Source organism: Suncus etruscus, chromosome 5, assembly GCF_024139225.1.
Source record: "Suncus etruscus isolate mSunEtr1 chromosome 5, mSunEtr1.pri.cur, whole genome shotgun sequence".
Lineage (NCBI taxonomy): Eukaryota > Metazoa > Chordata > Mammalia > Eulipotyphla > Soricidae > Suncus > Suncus etruscus.
Genome location: NC_064852.1, coordinates 49,979,903 through 49,990,435, shown reverse-complemented (window position 1 = coordinate 49,990,435; position 10,533 = coordinate 49,979,903).

The window sequence follows — 10,533 nt, the reverse complement described above, 5'->3', positions numbered from 1 at the left end:
ATTTTTAAACTGGATCTAATATTTTTAGGTGTTTGGAGATCAGAGAATTGTATAGGGTTTAAGGCATTTTTATGATTTTATTTTCCATTGGGTGTCAATGGTTTTATTTGAGATAAACAACTGACATCCCTTGTATAAAACATTTTTTGGGGTCACTCCTGTTGGTGCTCAGGGGAATATGCTGTGGCTTATTCCTTTTTTCTTTCTTTCTTTTTTTTTTATTTAAACACCTTGATTACATACATGATTGTGTTTGGGTTTCAGTCATGTAAAGAACACCACCCATCACCAGTGCAACATTCCCATCACCAATGTCCCAAGTCTCCCTCCTCCCCACCCGACCCCCGCCTGTACTCTAAACAGGCTCTCCATTTCCCTCATACATTCTCATTATTAGGACAGTTCAAAATGTAGTTATTTCTCTAACTAAACTCATCACTCTTTGTGGTGAGGTTCCTGAGGTGAGCTGGAACTTCCAGCTCTTTTCTCTTTTGTGTCTGAAAATTATTATTGCAAGAATGTCTTTCATTTTTCTTAAAACCCATAGATGAGTGAGACCATTCTGCATTTCTCTCTCTCTCTCTCTCTAACTTATTTCACTCAGCATAATAGATTCCGTGTACATTATGATTTGTATGCAGCCAATTGTGGTTTTATTCTTGGCACTACATGGTCCCCTGAGCACCACAGAGAGTGAATTCCCCAGCACAGATCTCGGAGTGGTCCTGAACATTACTGGGTATGATCCTCTCCTTTATAGAGAATTTTTCTTTTTAATTTGTGATGGTGGGAATCAAACCTAGGGTCTCAGACATACAATGCAAGTACTATCCTACTGAATCCCAGCCCCAGCTTGACTGGGTCTATATTTTGCTTACTTTGTTTTGTCTTTTGCTTTGGAATTGCACTCATCAGTGTTCAAGAACTACACCAGGCTTTGTGTTCAGGGGTCAGTCATATCTGGTGGTGGTCAGGGAACAATATGTGGTGATGGGGATTGAACCCAAGTTGGCTCTGTGCGAGGAGAGCACTCTAGCCCCTGTACTTTTTCTCCTGTTCCCCCAAACTAAACTTTGAAACATTAATCTTGATAATTAAAAAAAAAGTAAAACGTGGGAAATAAGGAGAGGAAAAGAGAGAGAATCATGCTTGAGAGAACATGTGTTTTTCCAGTAGATAAATGCAAAATACACATCCCAACCAGAGACATTGGCACTACTTCCCAAGAATGAAGAAATGTGCCCTAAAGCAAGAAACTTCACATCTCAGGCAGAATTAGGCCAGAGAGGCCATGTTTATCTCCATGTTTAATCTGAGATTTATAAATACCTTATGCAAATACTTGTGGAAAATACATACTTGTGAATACTTGTGAATCACTGTAACAAATGTGACTTCTTGTTCTTTATAAAAATACTTGGAGGGGCCAGCGAGGTGGCGCTAGAGGTAAGGTGTCTGCCTTGCAAGCGCTAGCCAAGGAAAGATCGCAACTGCGGTTCCGCGGTTCCGCGGTTCGATCCCCTGGCATCCCATGTGATCCCCCCAACCCAAGGGCAATTTCTGAGCCCTTAGCCAGGAGTAACCCCTGAGCATCAAATGGGTGTGGCTCGAAAACCCAAAAAAAAAAAAAATTTGGAATGTTTCTTGAGTTAACAATTGCCCTTGAGCCAAAATAACAAGTTCTACTAAAGTAAGAACAAATGATATATTTGAGGAAAAGCAAACTACACATAAATACACTTGTATATTATGCTGGGTTAGAAAGTATGCATTAATTATGCCCATAAAAATTTGAAGCTAGATTCCTAAAGCTGTTGATTCTTGTTAAGTATTCTCAAAAAATTATTGGAGAACCAAAAATGGATATATAACCCTGCCTTATATAAATAAAATCATGTCACATCTTTACTTTAAATATTGCACTTTTCTTTTTTGTTTTGTTTTGTTTTTGGCAGTGCTCAGGGGTTACTCCTGGCTCTATGCTCAGAAATCGCTCCTGGCAGGCTCAGGGGACCATATGGGATCCTGGGATTCGAATCACCAACCTCCTGTATAAAAGGCAAATGCCTTACCTCCATGCTATCTCTCCAGCCCCCAAATATTGCACTTTCAATAATACTCCCAGAATTATTAAAATGAAAAATGGGGAGAAAACAAAAATTCAATCTGGACAAAAGATAAAGGTATTTTTGAAATTAAGTTTTTGTTTTCTGTTTTGTGGTACTGGGGATCAAACTCTGGACTTCATCCTTCCAAAATACACACTGAGCTACAATGTCCTTCCTGTTATAAATAAATACGTTTTAAAAGAATAGCCTTTTCAGAGAAGATCACTAAATGCAAATGTAAGTAAAATCCAAAGTCTCAAATTAAGAAGCTAAAAGAGGTAACTTTTGGGATAACTAAAAATGGCTTTATGTCACACATAACTGACCTGAAAATGATGTTGTAATTTTACATACATGTTGAGATTTTTCTGTTCTAAATATTATATGAGATAATGGCTTTTTGATCTATACCTCTTTAGAGACTCATTAGAGCTCTGCTTGTGGTAGGGATAAAACATGGTTGAAAAGGAGTTAAGGTACATGCCTTGCATGGCATGCACCTGACCAGGATGTAATCCTTATCATCACATGGTCCTCCTAGCATCAGTCAGCCCTAGAGACCTTGATCATCACATGGTGACCCTGGTGGTTCCCAGCACTACAGGGACCTAGCAGCACTACATTCTTGAGCCTTAACATTGAACCAAGTATCACAGGGAGTGGCTCAGGAGACCCCAGGCATATATATATACATATATATATATATATGTATATGTGAGTGAGCATCAGATATGAAACTCAGTATAAAGAAATGCTGCTTTTACATTAAAAAGAAAAAATATTACATATTCAAGGTGAAGATTAAGAAAATATTAATTAAAATTATTATATCCTATGACTGGAAGGGTAGTACAGCAGCTAGAATGCTGCTTGCCTTGCATGTAGCTGACCTAGTGTGATCCTTGTGTGGTTCCCTGAGCCTACCAGGAGTGATACCTTGAATGCAGAGTCAGAAGTAAGCATTGAATCTAAGATATTCAAGGCACTGGTTGAGGTTAACAAGAAAAAAACCTAACTAATCCCATCCAAAAATGGGAAGAATATTATATGTAATATAATACTATGTAGCTGTAAGGAAAATTGAAGTAATGAAATTTGCTTATATGTGGATGGATAGGAAAAATATGCTAAATGAAATGAGTCAGAGGGAGGGATAGACAGAGAATGAGCACATTTATTTATGAGATATGAAAAAGATAGTAAGGTAATAGTATCCAGAGACAATAGATATGAGAAACAGGATGACCAGTCTATAGTATGAAGCTTTCATTAATAGTGGAGGAGAGCAGTTAGGGCAGAAAAGGGACCACTCTGAAAATAATAGTTGGAAATGATTACTCTGGACAAGAATTGGGTTCTGAAAGGATATATAGTGATATGCATGATACCCCAAATATGACAATATTTCATTATATTGTCATATATTGACAATAACAATATTTCAGTAAACTGCAAACTACAATGTCTAAAAGAGAGAAAGAGAGAGAAAGATACAAAGGGTAGAGAGAGAGACAGAGACAGAGAACATGACTGCCTCAGACATAGACACAGTAGAGGGCAAGAGAAAAATTGGGGCATTGCTGGTGGGAAATGTACATTGGTGAAGGGTGTTGTACCTTGTATGACTGAAACTCAATCATGAACAATTTTGTAATTGTGAAAAAAGCCAATTGTATTATTGTATTGTATTGTATGAATAATCTTGTAAACCAGTGTTTAAATAAAGTAAATTTTTTTTGTTTTTGTTTTTGGGCCACACCCGGTAGTGCTCAGGGGTTACTCCTGGCTATCTGCTCAGAAATAGCTCCTGGCAGGCACAGGGGACCATATGGGACACCGGGATTCGAACCAACCACCTTAGGTCCTGGATCGGCTGCTTGCAAGGCAAACACCGCTGTGCTATCTCTCTGGGCCCATAAATAAAGTAAATATTTTAAATCTTAAAAAAAGTAAGAATTGAATGCTACTGGATATGACCCCAAAAGTCATATATATATATATATGTATGCATAAATATATATGTATATACATGCATCCTCCTATATTGACATTCATTGGCAAAGTGAACTAATTAACAAATAATAATATAGAGGAAAGGTTGACTCCGATCCAGGTTATTTGAAGTGTGCACTCTATCATGAGCCTCACTCCAACTCCAGAAGTACTTTTATTCTGGTATAGTGGGGAATCTGGAAGATGGAGGAAGAAGAAGAAGAAGAAGAAGAAGAAGAAGAAGAAGAAGAAGAAGAAGAAGAAGAAGAAGAAGAAGAAGAAGAAGAAGAAGAAGAAGAAGAAAGGAAAGCTGTGCTTTCTTTAAATGAAAGTGATACTATGTTGAATTTTGAAGACAAGCCCAGTAAAGAAATTTGGAATTCACTTTTAGGAGAATTAGACCACCAGAAAAAGACAAATTTCAGATTTTTCCAAAAATGGGTCAGAAACTGAAACTAGGACAAATAGGAAATGTTCTTCTGGAATTTCTGAAAATACATGGAAGACATTTCAAGAAGTGAAAAAAAAATCAAAGGAATGATTCTGAATTAAAAACCCCAAGTTCAAGGTTTGGGTTGGGGTCAGAATTAAAAATATCTCAGAATATTGAGAAGACAGAGAAAGTGCATGCAATCAAACCCTGCATGCCTGAAGAGTACCAGCTAAAAGAGACCAAATAAAAGCACCTGAAGAAACATCCTAGTCACAATGATGAATCCCATAGATAGGGGTAGAATACTGAAAGCAGCAAGATTAAAAAGGGAAATTACATTCAATGGAGTAGATCTGACAGCAGATCTGTCACAAGAGAACTGAAAACCCTGAAAGCAGTAGTGGGATATAGTGACAAAACTCAACGAAATAAATACTTAGCCTAGAATACTTCACCCAGCCAGACTCATTTTCAGGTTTAAAGGAAGTATACCTAGCTTCACACATAAACTACAGCTCAGAATGTTAAAGATTAACAGCCTTAAAAGACAAACTGAAGGGGCCAGAGAGATAGCATGGAGGTGAAGCATTTGCCTTGCTGGCAGAAGGATGGTGGTTTGAATCCTGGCATCCCATATGGTCCCCAGAGCCTGCCAAGAGTGATTTCTGAGCATAGAGCCAGGAGGAACCCCTGAGCCTGCCGGGTGTGACCCCCCCTCAAATAAAGACAAACTGAAAGGTCTACTTTAAGACTAGATAGACCAACAGACACACCAAACTCCTATACAAAGATGACACTAAATCCCATGACAGTTGTCTCTCTTAAATTCAATGGACTAAATGCACCTGTTAAGAGATACAAAGTTGCAAAATGGTAAAAAAAAAAAAAAAAAAAAAGCTGAATCCAACATTCTGTTGCCTACAAGAAGCATATCTGAATAGTCAGAACAAATATAGATCAAAAGATCAATGAAAGCAAAAGTTGGGTCTTTGAAAAAATTAGCAATTCTATAAACCACTAGCAAAACTCACAAAATAAGGGAGGGAGAGAAACTTAATATGCTGAATTAGAAACAAAAAGGGGGAGATCACTACAGATACTACAGAGATTCAAAGGGTAATCAGAAACTATTTTGAGAAATTCTATGCCAAAAAGCAAGAGAACCTGGAAGAAATGTATAAATTCTTAGACTCTTATAATCTTCCACAGTTGAATCAAGATGACCTAGCATATCTCAACAAACCCATCAAGATGACCTAGCATATCTCAACAAACCCATCATTATTGAGGAATTTAAAATGGTAATCAAAAGTCTTCCTAAAAAAAAAAAAAAAAAAACCCGGGCCCAGATAGATTCACTAACAAATTTTTTCAAACCTTTCAAGAGAAACTACTACCAATTGAAAAAACAGAAATTCTCCCAAATAGCTTTTATGAAACTAACATTGCCCTGATACCAAACACAGACAGAGATGTTGCAAAAAAAGGAAACTACAGACCAATAAATACTGCTGATGAACACAGATGCAAAGATCCTTAAGAAAATCCTAGCAAAGAAAGAAAAAAAGGAAAGAAAGAAAGAAAGAAAGAAAGAAAGAAAGAAAGAAAGAAAGAAAGAAAGAAAGAAAGAAAGAAAGAAAGAAAGAAAGAAAGAAAGAAAGAAAGAAAGAAAGAAAGAAAGAAAGAAAGAAAGAAAATAGTAGCAAATAGGATCCAACAGTTCATCAAGAAGGTCAAAAATTATGACCAAGTTAGTTTCATTCCAGGAATGCAAGGATGGCTTAACATACACAAATCAATCAACATTATAATACACCATATCAACAAATGAAAAACCATAATTTCATATCAATAGATGCAGAAAAAGCAGTAGATAAGGTCCAACCCATTCATGATAAAAACTCTGAATGAGAAGAATGAAAGAAACTTTTCTCAATATAGTCAAGGCCATTTACCACAAGCCTTTCATCTAAAACAGGGGTCTCAAACTCAATTTACCTGGGGGCCGCAGGAGGCAAAGTCAGGGTGATCCTTAAGTGCAAAGTCAGTAGTAAGCCTTGAACATTGGGGGATGTGACCCAAACAACTAAAACAAAATACAACAAAAAAAGATTCCTCTAGGGCAGGGCCACAAAATATTGTATGGAGGGCAGCAAGCCCTTGAGACCCCTGCTCAAAAATATGGTACAAGACAAGTCTATCTCCTCTCATCACTCCATTTAACATAGTACTGGAAGTACTTGTCAAAGCAATTAGGCAAGAAAAAGATACCAAGGGCATCTAGATAGGAAAGGAAGAAGTCAAGCTCTCACTGTTTGCAGTTGACATGAGACTATCTAGAAAACCCTACAGACTCTACCAAAAAACTTCTAGAAACAATAGATTCATATAGAAAAGCAGCAGGCTACAAATTAACCCACATAAATCAATGGCCTTCTTATAAAGAATGATAGAGAAGAAATGGACATTAAAAAAACAACCCCGGGGGGCCGGGCGGTGGCGCTGGAGGTAAGGTGCCTGCCTTGCCTGCGCTAGCCTAGGACGGACCGCGGTTCGACCCCCCGGCGTCCCATATGGTCCCCCAAGAAGCCAGGAGCAACTTCTGAGCGCATAGCCAGAAGTAACCCCTGAGCGTCACAGGGTGTGGCCCAAAAACAAAAACAAAACAAAAAAAAAACAAAAAAACAACAACCCCGGGTGCCTGGAGAGATAGTACAGCGGTGTTTGCCTTGCAAGCAGCCTATCCAGGACCAAAGGTGGTTGGTTCGAATCCCGGTGTCCCATATGGTCCCCTGTGCCTGCCAGGAGCTATTTCTAGCAGACAGCCAGGAGTAACCCCGAGTGTGGCCCAAAAAACAAAGAAAAAACAAAAACAAAAACAAAAAAAACAACAATCCCGGGGCCGGGCGGTGGCACTAGAGGTAAAGTGCCTGCCTTGCCTGCGCTAACCTTGGACGGACCGCGGTTCAATCCCCTTGCGTCCCATATGGTCCCCCAAGCCAGGAGTGACTTCTGAGTGCATAGCCAGGAGTTGAGCATCACCGGGTGTAGCCCAAAAACCAAAAAAATAACCCAACCCCCCCAAAAAAAAAACAACAATTCCATGGGGCCGGAGAGGTGGCGCTAGAGGTAAGGTGTCTGCCTTGCAAGCGCTAGCCAAGGAAGGATCCCGGTTCAATTCCCAGGCATCCCATATGGTTCACCCAAGCCAGGGGCAATTTCTGAGCACTTAGCCAGGAGTAACCCCTGAGCATCAAACGGGTGTGGCCCAAAAAAAGCAAAAAAAAAAAAAGCAAAAAACAAAACAAAAAACAAAAAACCAAAAAACCCAAAAATACCCCAAAAAACAATCCCATTCACATTAGTGCCACAGAAACTCAAATACATTGGAGTCAACTTAACTAAAGAGGTGAAGGACCTATATAAAGAAAACTACAAAACCCTTTCTCAAGAAATAAAAGAGGACACAAGAAAATCGGGACACATCTCTATTCATGGATTGGGATGATTAATGTCATTAAACTAGCAGTACCCCCAAAGCATTGTACAGATTTAATGCAATTCCTCTAAGTATACTCATGACATTGTTCAAAGAAGTGTTTCAAACACTCCTGAAATTTATTTTGAAAAATAAACACCCACAAATAGCTAAAGCAACCCTTAGGAAAAAGAAGATGGGAGGCATAAATTTACCCAACTTTAAATTGTATTACAAAGCATATTTATTAAAATACCATGGTATTGGAATAAAGACAGACCCTCAGTTCAATGGAATAGTCTTGAATATTCAGAGAATGTTCCCAGATATACAATCAACTAATTTTTGATAAAGAGGTAAGAAATTCAAAATGGAGCAAGGAGAGTCAGAGAGATAGCACAGTGACTTACATGCAGCCAAAGCAGGACAGGAGGTGGTTTGAATCCTGGCATCCCATATGGTTCCCTGTGCCTGCCAGGAGCAATATCTGGGCACAGAGCCAGGAGTAATCCGTATGAGTGCCGCGGGGGTGACCCAAATTCCCCTTCAAAATAAAATGAAGCAAGAAAAGCCTCTTCAGCAAAAAGTGTTGGGACAACTGGTCAGTCACATGCAAAATAGCAAACTCAGACCTCCATCTAACACTACCACACACAAAGGTCAAATCCAAATGTATTAAAGACCTTAATATCAGACCTGGAACCATAAGGTATACAGAAGAACATGTAGGTAAAACACTACATGACATTGAGATTAAAACATTTTTTTTTTGGTTTTTGGGCCACACCCGGCAGTGCTCAGGGGTCACTCCTGGCTGTCTGCTCAGAAATAGCTCCTGGCAGGCACAGGGGACCATATGGGACACCGGGATTCGAACCAACCACCTTTGGTCCTGGATAGGCTGCTTGCAAAGCAAACACCGCTGTGCTATCTCTCCGGGCCCTAAAAACATTTTCGAAGAGGAAACACCAATGTCCAAACAAATGGAAACAGAAATAAATAAGACTATATTAAACTGGAAGCTTCTTTCCTCAAAGGAAATAGTGACTAGGATACAAAGGACACAAACAGAATGGGAGAAACTATTTACCCAAAAACCATCAGCTTAGGGGCTAATATCTAAGACGTACAAGGTACTGACAGAACTTAAAAAGAAAAAAATAATCTAACCCTATCAAAAAGTGGGAAGAAGAAATGAACAGACACTTCTTCAAAGAAGAAATAAAAATGGCCGAAAGGCATATGAAAAATTCTCCATATCACTATCACTAATCATCAATGAGATGTAAATAAATACAACAATAACAATGATGTACCATCTCATACCATAGAAGACTGGCACACATCACAAAAAAGAAGAACAATCAGTGCTGGCAGGAATGTGGGGAAAAAAGGAACCCTCATTCACTGCTGGTGGGAATGCTGTCTAGTTCAGCCTTTATGAAAAACAATATGGAAATTCCTCAAAAAACTGGAAATTGAACTCCCATATGATCCAACTATCCCATATGATACCACTCCTAAGGACATAACTTAGGAACACAAAAGCAGAATACAAAAATGCTTTCTGCACATATATATTCATTGCAGCATTATTTACAATAGTTAGAATCTGGAAAAAACCCAGATGCTTGACAACAGATGAGTGGCTAAAGAAACTATGGTACATATACACAATGGAATACTATGCAACTGTCAGGAAATATGAAGTCATGAACATTTCTATATATGGATGGACATGGAAACTATTATGTTGAATGAAATGAGTCAGGAGACAGACATAGAATAGTCTCACGATTTAACAAAAAATAAAAGACAGTATGTTAATAATACCCAGAGACAATAGAGATGAGAGCTGGAAGGACCGAAATATGCAAAGAGTCATGAGTGCAGGCAGAGAAATAACTACACTAACAACTATCATGAAATGGTAGTGAGTGGGAGAAATAGAATGCCTGTCTCTAATACAGGTAGGGTGTGGGCTAGGAGGGAGATGCGGGACATTGGTGGTGGAATGCTGCACTGGTGTAAGGGGTTGTTCTTGTTTGTTTGCTTGTTGTTGCTGTTATTATTATTATTATTATTATTATTATTTGGTTTTTGTGTCACACCCGGCAGTGCTCAGGGGCTATTCCTGGCTCTACACTCAGAAATCACTCCTGCCAGGCTCGGGGGACCATCTGGGATGCTGGGGTTCGAACCACTGTCCTGCATGCAAGGCAAACACCCCACCTCAATGCTATCTCTCCGGCCCCGGTTGTTCTTTTTTTATGACTGAAACCCAACTACAAACTTGTTTATAATTATGGTGTTTATATAAACATATCCTTAAAGAATAAAAGAATAGTCATCAGTGCAGGAAAGCCTTCATTTGATATTGTGTTTTTATTGACTTATTTTTAATGTAATTAAAACAGTAATGGACTCTTTTGGAGACAATAGAACTAATAGTTAACTAAAGAAAACAATTAAAATTTTTTATGTAACTTCAGACAAAATGTTACATTTTTTTAAATTTGTTT